The sequence below is a fragment of the Stenella coeruleoalba genome (genome assembly GCF_951394435.1).
Source record: "Stenella coeruleoalba genome assembly, chromosome: 14".
NCBI classification, from domain to species: domain Eukaryota; kingdom Metazoa; phylum Chordata; class Mammalia; order Artiodactyla; family Delphinidae; genus Stenella; species Stenella coeruleoalba.
In genome coordinates this window covers 55299155-55324353 of record NC_137160.1, presented here as the reverse complement: position 1 = coordinate 55324353, position 25199 = coordinate 55299155, and positions in this window count along the sequence as shown.

The window sequence follows — 25199 nt, the reverse complement described above, 5'->3', positions numbered from 1 at the left end:
CTATCAGATGCACAGTAGGACTGCAATTCTTCACTCCCACTAAAGTTTAGGTGTGGCTACATAACCTGCTTTGACTCCCCCAAATGTAAAAGGACATGATAGAAAATTTAAGAATCCCCACCCTGGATGTAAATAGGTGCAGCCACTACGAAAAACAGTACGGAGGTTCCTTAAAAAACTAAAATTAGAGTTACCATATGATCCAGCAAACCCACTCCTGGGCATATCTGGAGAAAACCATAATTAAAAAGATACGTGCACCCCAATGTTCATAGCTGCGCTATTTACAATAGCCAAGGCATGGAAGCAACCTAAGTGTCCATCAACAGATGAATGGATAAACATGTGGTATGTGTGTGTCTATGTATATCTATATAATGGAATATTACGCATATACAATGGAATATTACTCATCCATGAAAAAGAATGAAATAATACCATTTGCAGCAACATGGGTGGACCTAGAGATTATCATACTAAGTGAAGTAAGCCAGGCAAAGACAAATACCATATGACATCACTTATATGTGGAATCTAAAAACAATGATACAAATGAACTCAACTTTTGTTTTTTTTTTTTGGCTGCACCAGGTCTTAGTTGTGGCACACGGGATCTTCGTTGCCGCATGCAGGATATTTAGTTGTGGCATACGGGCTCTTTAGTTGCAGCATGAGAGATCTAGTTCCTTGACCGGGGATCGAACCCGGGCTCCCTGCATTGGGAGCACGGAATCTTAACCACTGGACCACCAGGGAAGTCCCTCAACTTCTGTTAAAGAACAGAAACAGACTCACAGGCATGGAAAACAAACTTAGGGTTATCAAAGGGGAAAGGTGAGGGAAGAATAAATTAGGAGTTTGGGATTAACAGATGCACACTACTATGTATAAAATAGGTAAACAGCAAGGACCTACTGTATAGCACAGGGAACTATATTGAATATCTTGTAATAACCTATAATGGAAAAGAATCTGAAAAAGAATATATGTGTATTATATATATATTTATATATATATATAAAACTGAATCACCTTGCTGTACACCTGAAACTAACACAACATTGTAAATCAACTATCCTTCAATTAAAAAAAAAAATCTTAAAAAAAAAGAATCCCCACTCTGCTCAGTGGATGTGTAGCATAAGCAAGAAATTAGCCTTTGTGTTACACGCCACCATACATCTTCACGCCCCATTGTTTCAGTTAATCCTCACAGAGGCCATATGACGGAGGTACTATTCCAATTTTCCCAATTGGGAAATCAAGGCTTGTTCATAGTTAACAGGCCTCTGGAGCTGTGTTCTCCACCACGGTGGTGACCAGCCCCACGAGCACTTGAACAGTGGCAGGTCCAAACTGAGATGTGCTACAGGTGTAAAATACACGTCAGATTCAAAACCAATAAGAAAAAAAAGAATGTAAAATATATCAGTAATAGTTGATATTGATTATATGATGAATGATATTTTAGACATATCGGGTAAGATAAAATATATTATTAAAATTTATTTTACCTGTTTATTTTTACTTTTAAAAATAGAGCTATTAAAAATTTTAAATTACATAGGCAGCCTGTGTTAGTAACTTGCACTATATTTCTAGTGTGTTTCCGTACAAATTAAAAATTATTTTGCTCTAGTTCTAAGAAAAATGTCATTGGTAATTTGATAGGGATTATACTTCTATCGGATCACAGATTACAGATGGAGGAAGCAGAGATTGGTTCGGCTGATTCTAAATTCAGTGCTCTTTCTAGGATACATTCCTTTAGCTTCCAAGCTGTTTTATTTGGTGAAGGTGGTTTGAGTGACTGCTCATCTACATTTATTTATTCATGGATTCAAACAACAAATACTTATTGAACAGTTACTGTATGCAAAGCATGTGGGAGAATGGTATGATTCTGCTCTGCCCAGAACTCACAGTCCTGCTGAGGATAAAAGTCTTGTGCTTGAAAAACTGATAAATGGCCAAGTTGGAAGGTAAATGAGATGCTAAGATGAATGCTGTTCAGGAAGGGAAATATAAACTGGGTTGGAGCAATTAAAAAAAAAAAAGCTTTAAAATGCAATTTTGCTCCTTGAACTTTCCTTAATAATCACAACCTGTGTAGACTAAGCAAGTCTGTACATTAATCCATTTCTATTCTTCTACTCGTTGATACTTTAAAAAAGAACTCAATCTGTGCACTTTGGATGCAAATACTTCCCACTAAGGGGGAAAAAATACCACTAAGGAATTCTTCATTTTGTCTCAGTTAGACTGATTGAAATAACAAAACTGATGCCCTATCTCACAAGTGAAAATAACTCAACCATTCAAATTTTTTAATCTTAAATGATGAATTACTGCAGGGAATATTAAATCTAAAATGTGAGTCAATGAACCATGGTCACATTCTCATTTCTTAACGATTCAATGCTCATGTCAAACCCTTTGGTTTTCATATTGTCTTTTAATTCAATCTTGTATGTAATCAGCCATTTTCTTTATCTTTTATAGGCAAGTACCTACCCTCTGCCAGTGATTTTCACAGTGTGACCTATAGTCAATATTGTCAATTGTCAATATGGGAGATAATTTGCTCCAGCCCACATCTATGGAATCAGCATTTCCAGGCGTGTGACCTGAGAATCTGCATTTTTACAGGTGATTCTACTGTACACTGACATTGGAGACACACTGAAACTAGTCTAGGGTATAAACAACTTGATATCTTGCATTCTCCCTGACAAGATCAAAGTACAGGAGGGATGAGGGCTAAGAAATATTTTGAAAGGGCTCCAATAGTCAAGGGGAGTGGACAGGATTATTCATGGCCCTTTGGTGCCAAGAAATGTGGAACTTCTAAAGCTAAGGGCTAATGCATCTTGCATTAGTGACTTTGCATGCAGGAAACTCCTCCACCCACCATGCTCAGGGGCACAAGGAGTCTTGGCATCTCTCTCTCTCTTTTTTTTCAAGCCTTTATTGAATTTGTTACCATATTGCTTCTGTCTTATGTTTTGGTTTTTTTGGCTGCAGGGCATGTGGGATCTTAATTCCCCGACCAGGGATCAAACCTGTACCCCCTGCATTGGAAGGCGCAGTCTTAACCACTGGACCACCAGGGAAGTTCCTTGGCATCTCTTTTTTTTTTTTTTTGTTTTGTTTTTGTTTTTTGTTTTTGCGGTACACGGGCCTCTCACTGTTGTGGCCTCTCCCGTTGCAGAGCATAGACTCTGGACGTGCAGGCTCAGCAGCCATGGCTCACGGGCCCAGCCACTCCACGGCATGTGGGATCTTCCCGGACTGGGGCACGAACCTGCATCCCCTGCATCGGCAGGCGGACTCTCAACCACTGCGCCACCAGGGAAGCCCTTTTGGCATCTCTTAAGTAAAATAAAGTTGTTGTGTTTTTTTCACATTACCCAGGGATTTCTGATTTCCTACTTTGTTATTGGAAAGTAAGCAAAATGACGCTACTCATTTCCTTCTTCAAGGTAGATGAATGTACCTGGTAATTTTTCTTAATGGCAGACATAAAATAGTAGTTTGAGGGGAGATACTGAGCAAATGGTTGGGGGAAAAAGGCTCCCGTGAAAGACCATTCCTTCTTTGCACGAACAAGTAGCCTGTAAGGGTGTTGATACTGCAATTCCTTGCAGTAAAATCCAGTGTCCTTGTAGGACTCACTCCCCTCTAACATTCCAGATGTAGTTTGGGTTCTCTTTCATTTGGGGCATTGGTTGGGTCTGGATACTTTTATCTTTAAACGTTTTTTAAAAAATTAATTTTAAACTCACAAGGTGTCGCAAAAATAGTGCAGTGAATTCCTGGGTACCTTTCACCCAGCTTCCCCCAAAGGTAACATCTTAACATGACCATAGTGTATTATCAAAATCAGACAATTGAAATTCATACAATGTTGTTAACTATACCGCAGACTTGGCCATTTTTGTGTGTCATTTAGGCAAGATGGCCTAGGAGGCACCTCAGGACACATCTGACGGCACACTCTGGGCACGTACCCAGCACACACCACGAAACGCTAGCTTGGCTTCCAACTCCACGAACATTCATAGGAGTCGCTTAGTGCCCTGTGAGAGGAAGCAATGTTTTCTTTTCTATAAGGACTAGGTCTGGCATCTCTGCATGGCAGTGATTTAGGTTCACGTTTTCTGAGGGGCTGCAAACAAGATCAAAGAACCAGCTGTTTATCGGTAGCTAGTTTTCTTATGCTGCGTTTTGCCTCATGCACTTAATAAATTCCTTACATTTCTATGGTGTTTTAAATTTACAAAACCTTTACACACACCTGGCCATATTTATTCCTTGCAATCAATCCAGGACTTTAGGGTCCATCATTTATATTTTATAGGTGAGGAAACTGAGTGCAGAGAGGTTAAAAGACTTGGACTCAGGCCTCTATCTGGTCACCATCTCAGAATAATAACTCTTATTTTTCAGGATGTGACGCTTCTGTCCCCATGCTCTCCTTTACTGAGACCAGTGCTCCCACTTTCCCAGTTGTCTGGTGCTCTTTCCAGAAAAGCAGGCCTCTTTCTGTGGAGGGCTAAGTCAGTTCACCACTGTCTTCTGCTTTCTGCCTTCCAAAGTTTTGTTGCTGTCATCTTCCCTCCTGTTCTCTTTGTTCTGCTGGTTCATGGCTTTCGTTTGTCCCTTGGCCATAATTTTGGTGGTGTTTCTGGAAGGAGAAGCAGTGAATGTGTGTATTCTGTCTTTAAACAGAAATCTCCCCATGTTTTCCTGCCTAACCAGAATATTTTCAAATTAAATTATATAATTTTCTTTCATGTTAATGTTTCTAGATTTTTTTTTCCTCCTCACTTTATTCTCTCCAAACCATAATCATTTTTGTTTTGTTTCGTTTAGAGCAGAGAAAATAATTTAATTTTGGAAAGGGGAGAAGGAAATGGACAGAAACCCAACTTTAAGTGGTATTTCATTTAATTCCCACAAAAACTCAGCAAGACAGGCACAAGCATCCTATCACATGGGAAAGGAAGGTCAGAGAGGTTATGCACCTGGCTCATCAGATCCTGGGGTAACTCTAAGCCCTGACTCTGACTCCCCTTGCTCTTTCTGTCACCCTGTGCCGAGAAAAGATACCTATTAGAAGCACAATGTCTTTGGTATCTGAGACAATATCCTTCTTCGGGCCACTTTTTAGATGCTTGCTTTCATCCACAGCTATGGAAGAACACATTCCCTTCTTCCCTCAACCGGAGGCCACTCCCACCTCAGGTATTTTACCGCCCTCACCACCCGCCACCCCCTAATACCAACCAGCTGTAGACCAGTCTCAGTCAAGACCATTTATGGTGGAAACCCCTTTCAGTTTTGTTCCCCAACTGAGAAATGCAAGTGTTGATGTGTAGTCATTTCTAGTGATCAGTACAGGTGAAAGTCTGCCCTGACTGGTCAGCCCACAAGGGAGCCTTTCATTCTGATTATCAGCCTCAATGTGAGCTGGGTCAGTGAGTCCTGGAGCTGGGCTGTCCTCAAGCGACGGTTGGGAGTGGAGTATGACAAAGGCTGGGCCTGAGAGACGCAGCCCAACAAACTGAGGTCTGAATAGGGAAGAATTGCTGCTAAAGGCAAAAGGGTCAATCCCCGCAGAGGGGTCACTTATACAGTGTGTACACTGTTGGCTCATTGGGAGTAGGCCTGGACGGCCAGATAAAATACAGGGCACAGTTAAATTTGAATTTCAGATAAACAACCAATCATTCTTTAATATGAGTATGTCCCATACAATATATGGGTCACACTTGTACTAAAAAGGGTTTTTGTTGTATAGGTATGCCCCATGTGATATGTGGGATATACTTATACTAAAGATTTTTTTGTTGTCTGTCTGAAATTCAAATGTAATTGGATATCATGTATTTTTATTCGCTAAACCTAGGAACCTTTGGTAGGGGCAGATGTGAGCAGCCTCCAGAACTACTTATCACTACAAACTATATATACATACATATTTTTCTTGCGGTACGCGGGCCTCTCACTGCTGTGGCCTCTCCCGTTGCGGAGCACAGGCTCCGGACGCGCAGGCTCAGCAGCCATGGCTCACGGGCCCAGCAGCTCCGCGGCACGTGGGATCCTCCCGGACCGGGGCATGAACCCGTGTCCCCTGCATCGGCAGGCGGACTCTCAACCACCGCGCCACCAGGGAAGCCCCTACTACAAACTGTCTTGAAGGCCTTCTTGAAACAAAATCTTACAAGGAGGCCAAATATATGAAAAAGCAATGAATCTCCTCAAGTTGAAGGAGGGAAAAAAGGGTGTCTCTCCTTTTAGCCTTCCTTGCAGTGAGCCCGAGGCGCCACAGCCAAATGGGAAAGTTTACTGGAGAACATGCACAACTTCTTCCATTTGAGGGGAGAGGCACTGCAAGTAGCAGAGGAGCCCTCAGCCTCAGTGCCAGGTAGCAGGACTCCATCCCCCGGGGAGCTGGGGCTCAGGTGGGCTCGGTCCTGGTGGGGACCAATGTGTACAGTTTTGCAGGCCGCCTCTGATATCTAGGGGATCTCATAGATGAACCATTGGAAGGGGTCTAGGTAAGACCAGCGTGGAAGCATGTTCACTGTGCAAGATGCATGGGGGGAAAGAAGTACATACCTTCCTAAACTGGCATCATTTAATGATGAACAACATGGTATGACCTAGTACATGACATTCATTACTTCGAATACTTACATTTTTAAAAGTATTGTTTGTAATATATGACAAAGTCTCCGGATTAGTTCAAGGCTTAAAGGAGTAGGGGAAAAATAGAACTATATATGAAATTCCTGAGTATATTTATAATGATACAAATTACTGTATCATATCAATGGATCTTACAGTGCGCAGGGGAATCATTGCAGCTCTGGATAGTATATCTCGAGTTAAACTGGTATCTACTTAATGAGATTTTTGCAGTATAAAGGATATTTGTGACAGTGAATAAAAGTTTGCACTGACAGAACCAGGAAAGACAAAAAAGAAAAATGATCAATGTAAATGAAAAAAGTGCAGTGTGTATGATAAAACAGCACAAATGATAACACTTTTGTCTTCTCTCTCAAGCAGAACGATCTTCAAACCAAGAAGAGGCAAAGGGAGCAGACGCAAAGGGAGCATCTAGCTGCTTACAATGAGGGCAGGACTGTTGGTTTAGATAAATGACACCCCAGGGCCCTGAAAGAACTTGCAGATGTGATCGCAGGACTAGCTGAATGGGAGGGGTCAGGGGAACGGAGAGACGGCAAAGACTGGAGATGGTCAAATGAGTTCCAGATTTTCCAGCACAACAGGAAAGGTGACTTAGGGGTCCACACACTGGTTAAGTTTAATGCGGAGCCTCAGCAGAGCCCCAGAATGGATGATTAAAGGGGCTTTGTGCGTGTTTATTGAAGAAAGTGGTGACGGCAAGGCCCTCTCCTGCATTCCCTGAAACCTGAGCTCACCCCTAACAACCTTGTTTCCATTCTGTAGCACTTGACTAGAGGAATAAGAAGAAATCATAGAAGTACTATTTTAGCAGAACATTTGCCAGAAGTCTCTCATGACACCCTTGTGGACCACAGAGAAATGTGGACTGTGATTCCAGGGTGCTCCAGATTCCAGCATTCATCACATGAAACCTCAGTGAAAGGGCACAAGGGAAGGAAAATGACCGTAACAGAAATACTTAATGAACCTTTTAAAACGAATCACTTTTTAAAGTAAGATAGTCGCACTCAGATATTCCTCTCCACTTGTGGAAGTGTGCTAGGCCTCCCATAACAAAACACCACGGACTGGGTGGCTAAACAACAGAAATGTATTTTCTCACAGCTTTGGAGCCTGGGAGTACAAGGTCAAGGTGTCAACAGAGCTGGTTTCTTCTGAGGCTCTTTCCTTGCCTGGAGGGTGGCTGTCTTCTCCCTGTGTCTTCACATGATCTTTTCTCCGTGTATCTGTGTCCTAATTTTCTCTTCTTATAAGGACACCAGTCATATTGGATTAGACCCCACCCTAATGACCTCTTTTTAACTTCCCAGAAGGGTCTTTTTAAAGCCTCTATCTCCAGATTGATATATACACACTACCGTATATAAAATAGATAACTAATAATAACCTGCTGTATAGCACAGGGAACTCTACTAAATACTCTGTAATGGCCTACATGGGAAAAAAATCTTAAAAAAAAAAAGTGGATATATGTATATGTATAACTGATTCACTTTGCTGTACATCTGAAACTAACACAACATTGTAAATCAACTATACCCAATAAGAATTTTTTTAAAAGCAAGTAAATATTAAAAAAAAAAAAATGCCCCTAGCTCCAAAGATAGTCATAATCTGAGGTACAAGTGTTTAGGACTTCAACATATGAAGTCTGGGGTACAAAATTCAGCTCACGAAATCACTTTATACCAGCATCTGTCTCAGCCCAAGGCATCAATTTCTTTGTCTGTTGATGGCTGGCTGATTTTCTTGTACAATATAAGAATAAAAATACGTACTACGGTATTGAATGCTTACTATGTGCCAGACACTGTTTTATGTGCTTTATCTATATGAACTCAATACTCATTAAAACTCTATAAGGCAAATATTATTATGAATCCATTTTACAGATGAGGAAATTGAGGCTCCAGGTCAAGTGAGTGAAAGAGCAGGATTTCAACCAGGATGAGCTGGATCCAGAACCCGTGTTAATAGCTATCTTATTTGCAGGAATTCAAGTCAATTGCAAACTGAAATTATAAATCTTGCAAAGAAGTAGGATTTCACAGAATTGCTTGAATGAAACCCAAAATAAAAAACAGGAGGATCTGGAAGAGTCAGACTAGTTGAGGAAGAAAAAAACTCATGTAGACATCAAAGGACCACAGAAGTGAATTATTTTAATATAAAAGGGAAAGTAGGAACCTTTGGAAAATTATTAAAGCCTTCTAATATTTTTTCAGAAATAAGTCTTTATGATTTTCATCTGAATGTCAAAAGTAAAACGAAGGCTGTCACATCTTGCTATCATACAGTTTTGTCAGAAAATCCACCCCCTCCTAAAAAATAACAGAATTGATCCGTTCTTTTTTCATTCTCAGAATTAATGCATGATTGCAGTCATAACTGAAAATTTGTTAACTGTGAAGTAAAATAAATTCATTTGCAAAATTTTTGGTTTTATTTTTTAAGATCAATTCCAAGAAAACATTATTTTCAAGATTTAATGTTTTTTTGTTTTTTTTCTGTTTTAGATGATTTTGCTTTAAGTGGTTGTTTTCAGCATTAATTATGCTCAGCTAATGACCCTCTACACTATTTCAGCTGATTTAACAACAGGACCCAAAGAGTATTCATTGATTACATCAACCTGGAAATCGGGAATTTCCTGATGGTCCAGTGGCTAGCACTCTGTTCTTCTACTGCATGGGGCATGGGTTCCATCCCTGGTGGGAGAACTAAGATCCCACAAGCCGCGCGACCAAAAAGAACCCCCAAAACAACAACAACAACAATAAAAACGGGAGATAAATTTCTGGTGATGTACCTTGGGGTTCTTGTTTTATATTTGAATGTTAAATTTGGTGAAGAGCTATCAGACATGCTTATTTCATAAACTGGTGTCAAAAATCTGGGAGGGATAGCTTATATGATGAATAACAGAGCAAGGTTCACAAAGACTGCAGGGGCTAGAACATGACTTAAAACCATAAGAAGAATTTTAACTAGAAAAATTGCATTTAGGTTAAGAAGTACCTATTTCATGAATACAGGAGAGAAGAGAACTGGCCAGATTGCAGAAGCAAAAGCATGATTTAGATGTTTGATAACATTCCTAGATTAAGCTAAGTAACCTTAGTCTCTCATGTTCTAGCTAGACTCATCTGGGGTCTATTTAAAAACAAAAAACTAGTGTAAACTTGAGGGTGAACAGGATGTCAAAATATTTAAAAAGCAATGTCTTATAGGAAATGGTAAAGAAACTAAGAATGTTATATCCTTAAACAGTGATACAAAGAGAATATATAGGAGCCATTTTCAGATATTTGGAATGTGAAGGAGGTAGCTTGTTGTGGATTGTTCCCAGGAACCCAAGGGTAAAAGTAATAATGAGGTTTATTTTGGTTAAACATATTAGAAGAGCCCTGTAACAATCAGAGGAGTTCAGTAAGTGCTCACGAAATAGTGATCTTTTTCTCCCTGGAAGTGTTTAAGCAGCTGATTCTAACACTACCTGTCAGACAAGTTCTTGGAGGAGTTTCTGCATTAGACAGGAAACTAGTTTATTCTAATCTAAGAAACTAAGATGAACTTAGCTACTATATTTTAAAAATTTGTATCTTTTAGAATGTGTTTAGTTGCAAATTAAATACTGAACTATCAACAACTTTAATTAAAGGTATTCAGTTATTCCACATAACGTGAACCTGGAAGTAGGAAGTTGCAGGCTTGGTTCAACAGCTAAGTGATGCCTTTGAGGACCCAGGCTCTTTCCATGATTCGTTCCATCATCCTGTTGGCTTTTCTCCCCAGGTTAGAGAAAACCTCATGGGCTCAAGATGCCTGCTGAAGTGCCAGGTATCATGGCCTCCCGTTACCAGGGTCAAAGGCAGAATGCACAGCAAAGCCCGAGGGGTGAGGGAGTCTTGTTTATGATTCTGTTTTTTTCACTCCAGAAAAAAATCTTATGAAGAAGAGACTCTACCCCTGGCAGAATTCTTCTCAGATCTCATTGGCCAGAGCTGGATTCCATGGACATTCCAAGCTGCAGTGGAGGCTAGAAAGCTATCTCAGCAGTTTCAGCCTTTCTTGGGAGTCATGCTTTGTCAGGAAGAAAGAGAAGGAGAGCAATGGCTGTTAAGTGGGCAAGTAGTCACAGTACTCAAGTTCTACTCTCATAGAAGTAGCATCTTGACTTTTTAATTCATACATTTCAGAGGTAAATTTTTCACAGTAAAAAGTAGGAAAACTTTATCTCTAAAATTTGACTCACATTTTATTGTGAAAAATTTCAAAACTAGAGAAAAGGAGAAAGACTTGCACAATGAACACCCATATACCCACCACCTGGAGCTCTACTGTTGACATTTTACTATATTTGCTTTGTCACATATTTATCCATCCATCAGTCCATCTTATGTTTTGACTAATTTCAAAGTAAGTTGCAAGCATCAGTAACTTCATCTCTAAACACTTCAGCATGTATATCATTAAGTAGAGTTCAAAATATTTTTATGTTTTTTTGTTAAACCCTCAATGAATACCCTCAAATCAGGAATAAGACAAGGATGCTGCCTTTGCCATTTCTACTTAACATAATATTTGAAGTCCTAGACAGAGCAATTAGATAAGAAATAGAAATAAAAGTCATTCCAATTGGAAAGGAAGTACAGTTATCTCTGTTCACAGATGATATGACCTTATATAAAGATTCCACAAAAATATTGTTAGAACTGATAACTAAATTCAGTAAAGTTGCAGGATATGAAATCAACACACAAAAATCTGTTGCATTTCTATACGCTAATAATAGACAAGCTAAAAAAGAAATTAAGGAAACAATTCCATTTATCATAACATCAAAAACAATAAAATACTCTCCTGAGTATTTAAACTCAACCAAAGAGGCAAAAGACTTAGAAAACTAAAAACTACAAATTATTGCTGAAACAAATTCAAGAAAAAAACAGAAAAATGGAAAAACACCTTGTGTTCATGGATTGGAAGATTAATATTGTTAAGATGATAATAGTACCCAAAGCAATTTATAGATTCAATGCCATTCCTATCAAAATCAATAATATTTTTTGAAAAAACTAGAAAAGTTCATCCTAAAATTGATACGGAGTTGCAAGGGATCCTGAATAAACAAAACAATCTTGAAAAGAAGATCAAAGTTAGAGGAATCCCGCTTTCTGACTTCAAAACTTACTGCAAAGTACAATAATCAGGACAGTGTGGTAATGGCATATAGATCAATGGAATAAAATAGAGAGCCCAGACAGAAACCCTCAAATATATGGTCAAATGATTTTCAACAAGGGTGCCAAAACCATTCAGTGGAGAAAGGATAGTTTTTCAACAAATGGTTCTGGGCACACTGATATCCACATGCAAAAGAATGAAGTTGGACCCTTATCTGACACCATATACAAAAAAAAAAAAAAAAAAAAAAAAGTCAAATGGATCAAAGATCTAAATTTAAGAGCTAAAAGTATAACATTCTGAGGAAAAAAATAGGATTAAATCTTCATGAAACCGGATTTGACAATGATTTCTTGGATATGACACCAAAAGTTCAAGCAACAAAAGAAAAAACATAAATTGGACTTCATCAAAATTAAAAACTCTGTGTATCAAAGGACACTATCAAGAAAGTAAAAAGGCAACCCATAGAATAAGATAAAGTACTTGCAAATCATATTTCTGATAAAAGATTTATATCTAGATTACATACAGGATACCTAAACTCAACAACAACAAAAAACTGAGCAAAGAACGTGAAGAGAGCTCCAAAAAAGACATATAAATGGCCAATAAGCACATGAAAAGATGCTCAACATCACTAATCATTAGGGAAATGCAAATAAAACCCATAAGATACGACCTCACGCCTATTAGAATGGCTATTATAAAAACAAACAGGGGCTTCCCTGGTGGCGCAGTGGTTGAGAGGCTGCCTGCCGATGCAGGGGACACAGGTTCGTGCCCCAGTCCGGGAAGATCCCACATGCCGCGGAGCGGCTGGGCCCGTGAGCCATGCCCGCTGAGCCTACGCGTCCGGAGCCTGTGCTCCGCAACGGGAGAGGCCACAACAGCGAGAGGTCCGCGTACCGCAAAAAAAAAAAAAACCAACAAAAAAACCCAGGGCAAACAGAAAATAACAAGTGTTAGCGATGTGGAGAAATTGGAACCCTTGTGCATTGCTGGTGGGAATGTAAAATGGTAGTTGCTGTAAGAAAAAGGTTCCTCAAAAAATTAAACAGAATTACCGTATGATCCAGTAATTCTACTTCTAGATATATACCCAAAAGGTTGAAAGCAGGAACTTGAACAGCTATTTGTACACCAATGTTCACAGCAGCACTGAATAAATACATATACAAAATGTGGTATTTACATACAATGAAATATTATTCAGCCTTAAAAAGAAATGAATTTCTGACACATGCCACAACATGGATGAACCTTGAAAACATTATGTTATGTGAAATAAGCCATACTCAAAAGGACAAATATTGTATGATTCCACATACATGAGGGACATAGAACAATCAAGTCCATAAAGCATAGTGGATTAGGGGTTACCAGGGACTAGGGGGAGAGGGTGATGGGGAGTTATTATTAATTGGTATAGAGTTTCAATTTGGAATGATGAAAAAGTTCTGGAGATGGGGAGTAGTGCTGGTTGCACAAAAACATGCACGTACTTAATGCCACTGAACCAGATGCTTAAACATGATTAAAATAGTAAATTTTAGGGCTTCCCTGGTGGCACATTGGTTGAGAATCCGCCTGCCGATGCAGGGGACACGGGTTCGTGCCTGGCTCTGGGAAGATCCCACATGCCGCAGAGCGGCTGGGCCCGTGAGCCATGGCCGCTGAGCCTGCGCATCCGGAGCCTGTGCTCCGCAATGGGAGAGGCCACAACAGTGAGAGGCCCGCGTACTGCAAAAAAAAAAAAAAAAAAAAAAAATAGTAAATTTTATATTATGTGTATTTTACCACAATTAACAGATTTCAATGAGGTGAACCAATCTTAAGTGCACCACTGAATGTTCGGCAAATACATGAACCTGAATTACAGAATACAGATTCAGAATATATGTCATCTCCTGCTCCTTCCCAGTCAGTTCTTGCCTCTAACCACCACAGAAAGCTGTTTCTAATTTTTTTCCGCCAAACATTAGTTTTGCCTGTTCTAGAATTTCATATAAAAGCAACCATACAGCATGAACTCTTGTGCAAGGCTTCTTTCTCTGTGCATGATTTCTTTGAGTTGCATCCATATCGTATCAGTAATTCATTGCTTTTTACTGCTTAGTAGAAATGCATTGAATGAATAGACCAGAGTTTAGCGAGTTCCATCATGATGGACACTGGGCTGTTTCCAGTTTGGGTCTATTATGAATAAAGCTGCTGTAAACATTCTTGTACAAGGCTTTCTGTGGACATATGTTTTCAACTCTTTTGGGCAAGTACCTAGGAGTGGAATTGCTGGGTCATAAGGTAGATGTAGGCTGTTTATAAAGAAACTGCCAGACCTTTTCCCAAAAGTGACTGAGGTAAGTGTATTTTTAAAATTTTATCAATGTTTTCTTCAGCTATATAAGGTGAGGTCTCTTAATGGTCACCACCAGCCAGCCAGCACCTGTTGCAGCCTGGTAAGTTTTAGCTCTTTTGCCAGGGAAAGAAGCCACTGGTCCCACGGAAAGTGAAGCTTGGATGCAGCCCCTCAGAGGAGGGTTTCTGGTCACAAAGGTCATTGTCCAGGTGACTCAGGGGTCCTCCAGGCTCATTTCATGCACCTCTGCCCCCCGTCCTCATCTTCCTTCTCTTTTGGTCTGAATTGCCTTTAGGGCACTTTCCCACTCAAAGACATGTTCTAAAGGATCGAGGGAACCCTTTTCATTCTGAATGAGAGAGCAGATGCAGCTCTGTGCCTCATGATGTTCCAAGGGATGACACAGGAAAAGGACATTTTAATTTTTAACTTCAAATCTTAAAGAAAGTGAAATGTAGTCTGAAACTCTAGTCTATGTAACTGACATTTTCTCACCCACTGGAGCACAGGGCAGTAGGTCATTTCAAGGGATGGAGATAACAGTGAATCTGTTTCTTTTTATTTTTTATTTTTTGCGATACGCGGGCCTCTCACTGTTGTGGCCTCTCCTGTTGCGGAGCACAGGCTCCGGACGCGCAGGCTCAGCGGCCATGGCTCACGGGCCCAGTCGCTCCGCGGCATTTGGGATCTTCCCAGGCCGGGGCACGAACCCGTGTCCCCTGCATCGGCAGGCGGACTCTCAACCACTGCGCCACCAGGGAAGCCCCTGTTTCTTTTTCAATGAGGCTGTTAACCAGCTGTGAGACCACTCCCTTATCGAAGTTATTCAGTGAGTCAAAAGGGTCTTTGTGAGTGTAGACACTTAGAACATCTCTGGAGGAGGGACCACAGTAAGATAAAACCCTGGGGAGGGCATTGCCACAGAGGATTTTCCCAGGCTTCTGCTACTTGCTGTGACTGATTTTGTTGTTGGCTAAAACAACCTTACAGAAGTGCGTCAGTTAAGATTAGGCCCAGAAAGAGCTCAAAATATCAATAGCTGAAATAAGGCAGAAGTTTATTTCTCACTTACACGGGAGTCCACAGGCCTGCAGCCCAGGGCTATGACAGCTCCATGACGGCATTCCAAGGCTCATAACAACAGATGAAGGAAGGCCAAGAATGCCCTTCTCCCCACCCCAGAGCTCCAGAGGAAACCTGAGCTTACCCTCACTTTTTAAAGATTTTTTTTTTTTTATCTCAAGCCAGATGTTCAACATGGGTAGAGTTAACAAAGAATACATGCTTTTGCCCCATAAGGAGACTTCTTAGCGGTACTGAATATTGTATCTCACTGGCCTGAACTTGATTACGTGGCCACGCAGGGGAGTCTGAGAAATAAACCTCCCAAATTGGCATTCTATATTAAACTAAAAGGGGAAAGTGAACGTGGGGAGGTAATTCTCGATCTCTGCCACAGCAGCACTGGGGCAGACACATTAGCTTCCATGCGTGCACTGTCCAACATGGCAGCCACCAACCACAGAGGGCTTTGGGGCATTGAACGGTGGCAAGTCCAAATCGGGATGTGCTGTAAGTGTGAAATATACACGGGATTTCAAAAACTTCATAAGAAAAAAAGGATGTAAAAGGGAATTCCCTGGTGATCCAGTGGTTAGACTCTGCGCTTCCACTGCAGAGGGCACGGGTTCAATCCCGGGTGGGGGAACTAAGATCCCGCAAGCCCCTTGCAGCCAAAAAATAACAAATAAAATAAAAGGGTGAACTAAAACAAAAACCAAAAAAAGAATGTAAAATACCTCTGTTTTCATATTTATTACATATTGAAATGATGCCATTTTGAATATACTGGGTTAAATTATGTTATTAAAACTAATTTCACCTGTTTCGTTTTACTTTTTTTTAAATGCAGCTACTAGAAAACTTTAAATTATACACGTGCCTCACATTATATTTCTATTCCATAGTGCGGCTCTAGAAAATCAGGTAAGGGTCTTCTGACAGGCTCCAGGCTTGGGAAGTGAGGTGTGAAGTTTAGCCAGGGCAGAAGGAGAGAAAGAGAAACAGAAAGTTCAGAAGGGAAAGCAGGGGAGGAAAGAGGGAGAGAAGGAGGGAGGGAGAGGCAAAGGGGGAAAGGGCTGATTTTCCCCAGGGTGAGCCAAGGAAGAATCTGGAGACACCCCGCGTGATACAGAAGTGTTGAAAAGTGGCTGCATGAAGTGAACCAAAAGGACACCATTTTTCTGATGTTTCTGGCCTGAGAGGCAAAGGGCTGAGCTCTGGGCACGGCACAGAGGAAATCCGGGACCCAGGCTCTGGCACTCGAGGACCTTTTGGAGTGGTCTCAGTAACTCTTGTGTACCCTTTAACCAGAGGCAGTGGCCCTAGGAGACTCTGGCAGCAGGCAGAGCAGGGAGCCTCTGCGGTAGCCTGGCCCCTTGTCACAGACGCCTGAGTGCCTCTGCTGGAAGATGCCGGTACCCGCACTGGGAGGGCCCCTCAGCACACTGGGTGAGGGCTAGGACTGCCGCAGTGGTCTCAGGACCCGGGGATGGTCAGACAGAAACCTGGCTCCACAGGAAGACCTGGCGACAGATGAAGGAAGGCAAAGAATGCGCTTCTCCGCCCGGAGTGCCCGGGGAAAGAGCTGAGCTTACTCTCTTTAACGATATTTTTATCCCAAGCCAGATGTTAAGCACGGTAGAGTTGGAAAAGAATATAGGAGACTTGCCAATTATTTGCTGAATTCAAGCTGGGTAGAGAGCTACCCTAGATCTGCTTTGGGAACTAATTTATCTTGGTTAGTTATCCATATTGATTCATAAGGAAAATAGAGAAAGAAGTTCCTCCCCGGCGTTTTGAGCCCTGCTGTATAGCGAGAGAGATCCCAAAGTCTCTCTGCTCCTTTATAATAGTTTCCACCATCCATAGGTCTTATTGTCATGAGGACAAGTGGAATACAGCATATTGTTAAGTATGTCAGGTTACTGGAAGAAAGGGATGCTTTAAGACCCAAACCTTTTTATAATATATAATCATCATCATAATATTTTTATTATTATTAATGCCACTGTAATCCAGTTTCACTAACTTGAAGTCTTTCATTTGCCATTTAGTAACTTTTAAAAGTCCTATTAAGGGAGTTCCCTGGTGGTCTAGTGGTTAGAATTCTGTGTGTTCACCACTGTAGCCCAGGTTCAATCCCTGGTCAGGGAACTGAGCAGGGCACAGCCAAAATAACTAAATAAATAAAGTAAAAGTGCTATTAAAAATATAATTTTCAGATGAAAACTCTAATTGGAAAAGATATATGCACCCTAATGTTCACAGCAGCACCATTTACAACAGCCAAGACATGGAAGCAACCTAAGTGTCCAGGGGCAGCAGAACGGATAAAGAAGATGTGTTACATATATACAATGGAATATTATTCATCCATAAAAAAGAATGAAATTTTGCCATTTGCAGCAACATGGATGGACTTAGAGATTATCATACTAAGTGAAGTAAGTCAGACAGAGAAAGACAAATACCATATGATATCACTTATATGTGGAATCTTAAAAAATGATACAAATGAAATTATTTACAAAACAGAAACAGACTCACAGATGTAGAAAACAAACTTATGGTTACCAAAGGGAAAAGGGGTGGGAGGGATAAATTAGGAGTTTGGGATTAGCAGATACAAACTGCTATATATAATACAGATAAACAACAAGGTCCTACTGTATAGCACAGGGAACTATATTCAATATTTTGTAATAACCTATAATGGAAGAGAATCTGAAAAAGATATATATATCTGAATCACTTTGCTGTATACCTGAAACTAACACAATGTTGTAAACCAACTATACCTCAATAAATATATACTTTTCTAAGATTTGGAATTTTGAAACAAAAGTTTTTAAGTTTAGATTCTCTAGAAGTTCGAATATGCAACTCAGCTGTATGTGGCTATGCCTGGCCATTTAAAAAAAATATTTATTTATTTGATTGCATCGGGTCTTAGTTGCGCCACGCGGGATCTTCATTACTGTGTACAGGGATCTTAGTTGTGGCATGAGGGATCTAGTTCCCTGACCAGGGATTGAACCCAGGGCCCTCTGCGTTGGGAGCACAGAGTCTTAACCACTGGACTACCAAGGAAGTCCCTGCCTGGCCACATTTAAATAGGCCTTATGGGGCTTCCCTGGTGGTGCAGTGGTTAAGAATCTGCCTGCCAATGCAGGGGACACAGGTTCGAGCCCTGGTCCGGGAAGATCCCACATGCCGCGGAGCAACAAAGCCCGTGTGCCACAACTACTGAGCCCACGTGCCACAACTACTGAAGCCCGTGTGCCTAGAGCCCTGCTCCACAACAAGAGAAGCTACCGCAATGAGAAGCCCACGCACCACAACGAAGAGTAGCCCCCGCTCGTCCCAACTAGAGAAAGCCTGCACGCAGCAATGAAGACTCATAGTTGAAAATAAACAGGAGTTATAGGATTTCTACCAATTTCAGTCATCTACTAATGGCCCTTCTTGATATTTAGAGTTAAATAATCAAGATATAAAATATAAATGTGGGTAAGAGAGTTATCGCTTGTCCAATGACAGTCATCGGTTGGAGATCTAAGTACTTTTTCGATGGAAGCTTGGGGCCCACTGTGATTACTGATAGTGACCAAGTAAGCACAGCAATTGTGTGCAGATCTTTTCACACCTGGGAAATGGCCCCCAAAGGAGTAATTTCAGAATCCTCCAAACCTGCTTAGACAGTTAGGGGTGGAAAGTTTATGATGATCGTTTCTTACTCCTTTCGCACTTAGAATGTGACTGCTTATTTGAGGACTCAAAAGGGTTCATTTTCTTTTAAAAGGAGGCTGGGGCGCAAGGATCTGGAGGCGACTGCCTTTTAACAGCTGCTCCTCAGGCAAGTTGAGCTAGTGCAGGAGAATGAATGCCACTATTATTTAACATGGATTTTTTTTTTTTAAAGACTAAGGTTCAGTTCTTTTCATTTTATATGGTGGTTATTCAGTAGTAAAGCTGGAGCTATTCTGTCCCTTAGCTGAAACTAGCTAAGTAGCCATGTTAATTCCCTTTTCTGAGTTACGAAATTCCTGCACGTAACAAAAGCCCATTGAGGAACTGTCACGTCAAAGAGTTCTAGAACAGGAAGCGACCTCGAAGATCTTCATTCCAGCTTTGCTCCAGCTTTGCGTGTCAAACGTGAAGAATCTGACGTTGGGAAAAACACCTGCCGCTGGGAACTAACCAGAGGCAGAGCGAGACTGACTCGCATTTCTCTCAGCTCTCTTCAGTGACAGACGTGTGTAATTTTTATTTTTAACAAAAACAGCAGGCACTTATATTATGGATATAATGGCTAAAATATCTGGTTATTTTAATTAAATAAACGTGCACTTTTAAATATTAAGCTATAGTTTGTTGCCGACCTGCAAGTCGCACAAACATACGCAAATCCTCCCATCTCTACTTCTTTTCTTCAAGTCTCCTCCACGAAGTGAGCGCCCGCCACCAAGTGAAAGAAATTCAGCTCTTGCAGGATCTGAGTTTAGAGGGGAAGGACAGAAGCCGTGGGAATCAGGGGAGCTGACCGGAAGGTAGGGCCCCTAGAACCCCGGTTCTCTTCATTCCCAGACCTGCCGTTTTTTGCACAACTTTTGTTCCCCCCCCCCTACTGCGAAAGAACACTAATAAAGTCCACTCTACGCCCCTGTATCCTGATTTGATTTCTATCAGATATGTTTAAATTCCCTACACCATTTCAACTACAATTTTCCTCTTCAGTGAAAGTTTAGCTCTGCTGGGGTACACCGAGGCAGGAAGGCTAACGCACGGAGGAGAAATTACACCATGCACGCTTCTTTTAGTGCTGGGAGTAGAGTTACCAGAAAAAACAGAGAACGCCCAGTGAAATGTAAATGGATAAACAATAAGGGTGTACTTGTTAAAAAAACATTATTCATTGTTTATCCTACATGCAAATGTCCCTGGACGTCCTGTGTTGCTATTGGCTGACCCCGGCAGCCCCCATTGGGCGGTACCCAGCTGAGCTCCTCTCTCTGGAGCCCGGCTCAGCTTCCGGCAGCAGAGTTATTGCCAGGCTTGCTTTAGGAGTTGGTTTGAAGTTATTTGGATTCGATGACCTTCTCTCTTTTTCCTTTGTGCAGGAATTCACTTACCAAGACAACTAGAGGAAGTGGTAATCAGATACTGCTTTCTAGAAACTCTGTTTAATAAGCTAAGCAGTGGCGATCTCTTTTTCTCCACCTTCCTTCCGCCTTGGGGATGAGATCATTGGGATAAATCATTCTACCTCCTTATTTTAAAATTCTGTTTTCACGCCTTTTAGTGGAATATCATTCTTTAGCGTGGTATTTAGTCAAAAGTCCCATTATTTAGTTATATTAAGCACTTACTTTCTGTTTTCCTTATGGGACTTGGAAGCAGGAGGTAAAGGGCAGTCTCTCTCTCTCATGTAGCAGCTGGGATTCGGTACATTTCTGTAGAGAGAGGTGGGGCCCTTCCAGCTGTCTCCCTGGTATTCCCAGCTGGGCACCCAGTGAGGATGGGTAGTCACAAGCCGGTGGGTCCAGCATCTGACTGCTCTGCCACCTGCTACTTGTGTGTCCAAATGCAGTGAGTGACTTAACCTCTCCGTGACTCATGTTCACATCTATAAAATGAGGTTGATGTTGTTACTATGAGGATCACACAGTCAATACAGGCCAAGCCCTCAGGACAGCGCTCCGTAAATATCTGTTAAACAAATCAGTAGATCAGCCTTCCATCCTGGGTAGTTTCCTCTTGCCTTGTGAAGCCATCTGTTAACGTGGTTGTAATTGTTCCACCTAACCTACACGATTTCTAAAGGGATGAGTTAATAACCCTCAAGGAGTGCAGGTTTTAGAGAAAGTGGTCATTCTGTATGGGAAAATATAAGTTGTTATCATCAGGGAAGAATGCTTTAAAAAATCTGGGTATTTCTCTAAGTCACAAGAAGGATGGAGGGGAGATGGAAGTACCCTTTGTGTTCCTTGGTAACACAGGGAAACAGGCAACTCCAAAGTATGGAGACCCCAAGCTATTCCGGGCGAGCGGTCCAGGGCGGCTACTCCCAGGCAGGAGTATCCTTCTTCTCCTGCAGAGCTGATTACACCTTCCTTTCTTGCCTCCATGATATTATCACCAAATTGGCAAAGAGAGGATTCGACAACAAGTAAATCTGAAAAGGCAACAACCACAGCACTAATATAAAAGACCGGCGTGTTGTTAAGTGCCAGTAAGTGTGGACAGATGGGAGCAGCAACTTCTCTATCAGGATAAGTGCAACGCAGATAACGGCAAAAAGTAGCAAGAACACAGAAGCACTAAACTAAGAACGGAGCTTCACACTAATACTTGGTGTGAAAGCCTGCTTGGAACAACAGGAGGCATCACTCTCAGGCCCTTAGAAGGGTGGTCGAGTCTGAGAATGAATAGATTTTAAAAGCTCTAGGGGTGGGAGTTTCCTGGTGGCCTAGTGGTTATGATGCCAGGCTTTCGTTGCTGTGGTCTGGGTTGAACCCCTGGTCGGGGAACTGAGATCCCACATGCCGCACAACCAAAAAAAAAATGCTCTAGAGGTTAAGAGTAGCTTAGTTGGTATATTCTACAACCCACACTTACTTTACTTAATCCTAGCAAAAACCCTACTGCGTAGGTAGTATCTGTTTCTTAACTATAGGAAACTGAGATCCAAGGACACTGATAGCTGGCTCAAGGTCACAGCCAGCGAGGGTGGGTCTTCTCTGTGAGCCCAGGTCTGTGCCCAGAAAGACCAGCTTCTTTCTGTTATACTAAGTTGTTTCCATCTCCTAAGGCTTCTAGATGCTCAAAGAGAGTTCGAAGATCTCTGCCCTACCTTGGGGTTCTCCCTTCAAAATTTGTTTTTTAAATTGCATAATATACGTATAAAATTTTTATCATTTTAACCATTTTTTAGCTATATCTCTCTGCATTTTTTTTTGCATTATTTTTTTAAATTGAAGTATAGTTGATTTACAATGTTGTGTTAGTTTCAGGTGTATAGCAAAGTGATTCAGTTATACAGATCATTTTAACCATATTTAAGGACAATTCAGTGGCATTAAGTATTGGGGTGGCCAAAAAGCTCGTTCGGGTTTTCCCTTACACGCATACAGAAAACCTCGAACGAACTTTTCGGCCAACCCAGTACATTCACAGTGCTCTGCAACCATCATCATTATTCATTTCAGAACGTTTAAAAATCATCCCAAGCAGAAGAGTCTTTCTCCTTAATAGGAATTTTATGGCCACAAATAATGAACCATGTGGTCTGGTGAGAGAGTGTTTTTGTTTTCTTTTATTTTGTTGTTTTGTTTATAAAAATCCAATGAAGAAACAAAATGAAACAAAAACAAATCACACTTCAGTGATCTTTAGAATTATAGGGTAAGATTTAATTTAGAATTATTACTCAATAAAAAAGTAAGATAAATTAGATTTGTGCTTTACACAGTTCTCAAACTAATTTCACCCCAAACCCGGCAGCTATCTGTTGGCATTTCTTCAGGCTGTTTGACCTGAGTGTGGCAGGATGTCTCCCAGGCAGAATACAGCCTCACGGCCCCTCTCAGTTCCACTCAAAACTCCCCTCCCCTGGGAGCCTCCACTAACCAAGAGAAATGAGAATTATCGCAGGCAACACACACCAAAGGAGTCCTGTCCCAAGAGATTCCTTGTGAGATGGCAACATGAGATTCATGGGTTCCCCACTCTGTAACCCAGTTTTGGTCCAGACAGGGGCTGAAGGAAGAAGATTGGGGTGCTGTGTACATGAGGCTCAGGGCCAGAGGGTAAACAGACGTCTCACTTCACTTTGGCAAAACGGGCCCCAGTCGTGGGTGCAGAGGAAACACTAGGCACTCAGGAGTGATGGTGAAGAAAGCCACTTACTGCTTGGGCCCCAACTACACAATTCTCCCCACATCAAGAAGACTATACAAACGTCCATCCTGTTATACTTTGGGGCAAAGCTCAGAGGTGGCTGAGAGAGACCTCAGAGAGAGGCCAAGAGCTGCAGGGCAGGAAACAGAGAGCCGGTTCCCAGGCAGTAGGAAGGAAGGCAGGCTTCCTACAAAAGCTTCATCAGAGTAGTTTATGAACCACTTAAAACCTACACTTTGAGCAGTTGTAAACAGAGATGGACAATTAGGGACATAAGGAAACAATTTTTCAACGGTCGACAGTAGGACATTGTGACATAATAGAAAAAAAATATATTGGTCTATGCCCCCAGTCCCTGGCACAGAGCTCCTAAAACCCTGATTATTTCCTACATGATAAGAGCACTAGAACATCTTTTGTCCTAATGTCTGGTCTTTGACTGGGTTCCTGACACACAGCTCCTAAATCCCTTGGAATTTCCTGGGTGAGAGAAGCATCGTGTGTTCTAATGAGGCAACTCTTTGTTTTTTTAATTGCAGTATAGTTGATTTACAATATTGTGCCAATATGAAGGCAACTCTTGACGGGCTCCTGTATACTGTCAAGATGGGGGCTGGTCACCAGAAAGACCAAGTCAAGATTAGAAGCTTGGAACTTTCAGCCCCACCTCCCATCCTCCTGGAAGGGGAAAGGGGCAGGAGATCGAGTTCATGATAGGTCATGCCTATGTGATGAAGCCTCCATAAAAATCCCCAAAGTATGGGGTTGGGAGAGTTTCCAGGTCAGTGAATGCATCTTACATGCCTGGAGGGTGACACACATCCAAGGGGATAGAAGCTCCTGGGCTCAGAACCCTTCCAGAGCTCGCCCTGTGTACCTCTCCATCTGGCTGTTCATTTGTATCTTTCGAAATGTCCTTTATCATAGATCAGCAGTAGTAAGTAAACTGTTTTCCTGGGTTCTGTGAGCTACTGTAGCAAGTTACTGAGCCGGAGGAGAGGGTCATGGGAACCTCTGATTTGTAGCCAAGCTGGACAGAAGTTGTGGGGACCTGGAGACCTATTCCTTGCAATTAGCATCTGAGATGGGGGCAGTCTTGTGGGACTGAGCCCTTAACCTGTGGGGCCTGGACTAACTCCACTGAGATTCAGAAGTTAAGTGAGGGCGTTGCTGGTGGCGCAGTGGTTAAGAATCCACCTGCCAATTCAGGGGACACGGGTTTGAGCCCTGGTCTGTGAAGATCCCACATGCTGCGGAGCAACTAAGCCCGTGCGCCTCAACTACTGAGCCTGCACTCTAGAGCCCGCGAGCCACAACTACTGAGCCCTCGTGCCACAACTACTGAAGCCCAAGTGCCTAGAGCTGGTGCTCCGAAACAAAAAGAAGCCACTGCGATGAGAAGCCGCCGTTCGCCGCAACTAGAGAAAGCCCGCGTGCAGCAACGAAGACCCAATGCGGCCAGAAATAAAATAAATAAATTAAAAAAAAAAAACAAAAGAAGTGAAGTGAACGTTAGGATACCCAGCTGGTGCCAAGAAAATCAGTCGGTGTGGGAAAAAACCCACGCACCTGGAGTCAGATGTATTGTGTGTGAGAGGAGAGGAAAACACAGTGCATTTTTCCTAGACAGACACAAAGAAGTAGCTGAACAGAACCTTGAGACAGAAGAAAAATTAAAAGGACAGAGGATACTTTGTTCTACTCTGTCATATAACAAAGAAGACTCTCCTGGATTAACTTTAGTGAACAGAAATTGGAAGTCGGCACAAGAACTCACTCTGGGGAATTCCCTGGCGGTCCAGCGGTTAGAGGAGTCCGTGCTCTCACTGCAGAGGGCCCGGTGTCAATCCCTGGTTGGGGAACTAAGATCCCAAAAGCTGTATGGCACGGCCAAAAATGAAACAAAACAAAAAACCAAAAAACTAACCCTGTGTTCTTTACGGTGTCTTGCGTGTTTATATTAACTCTCCGG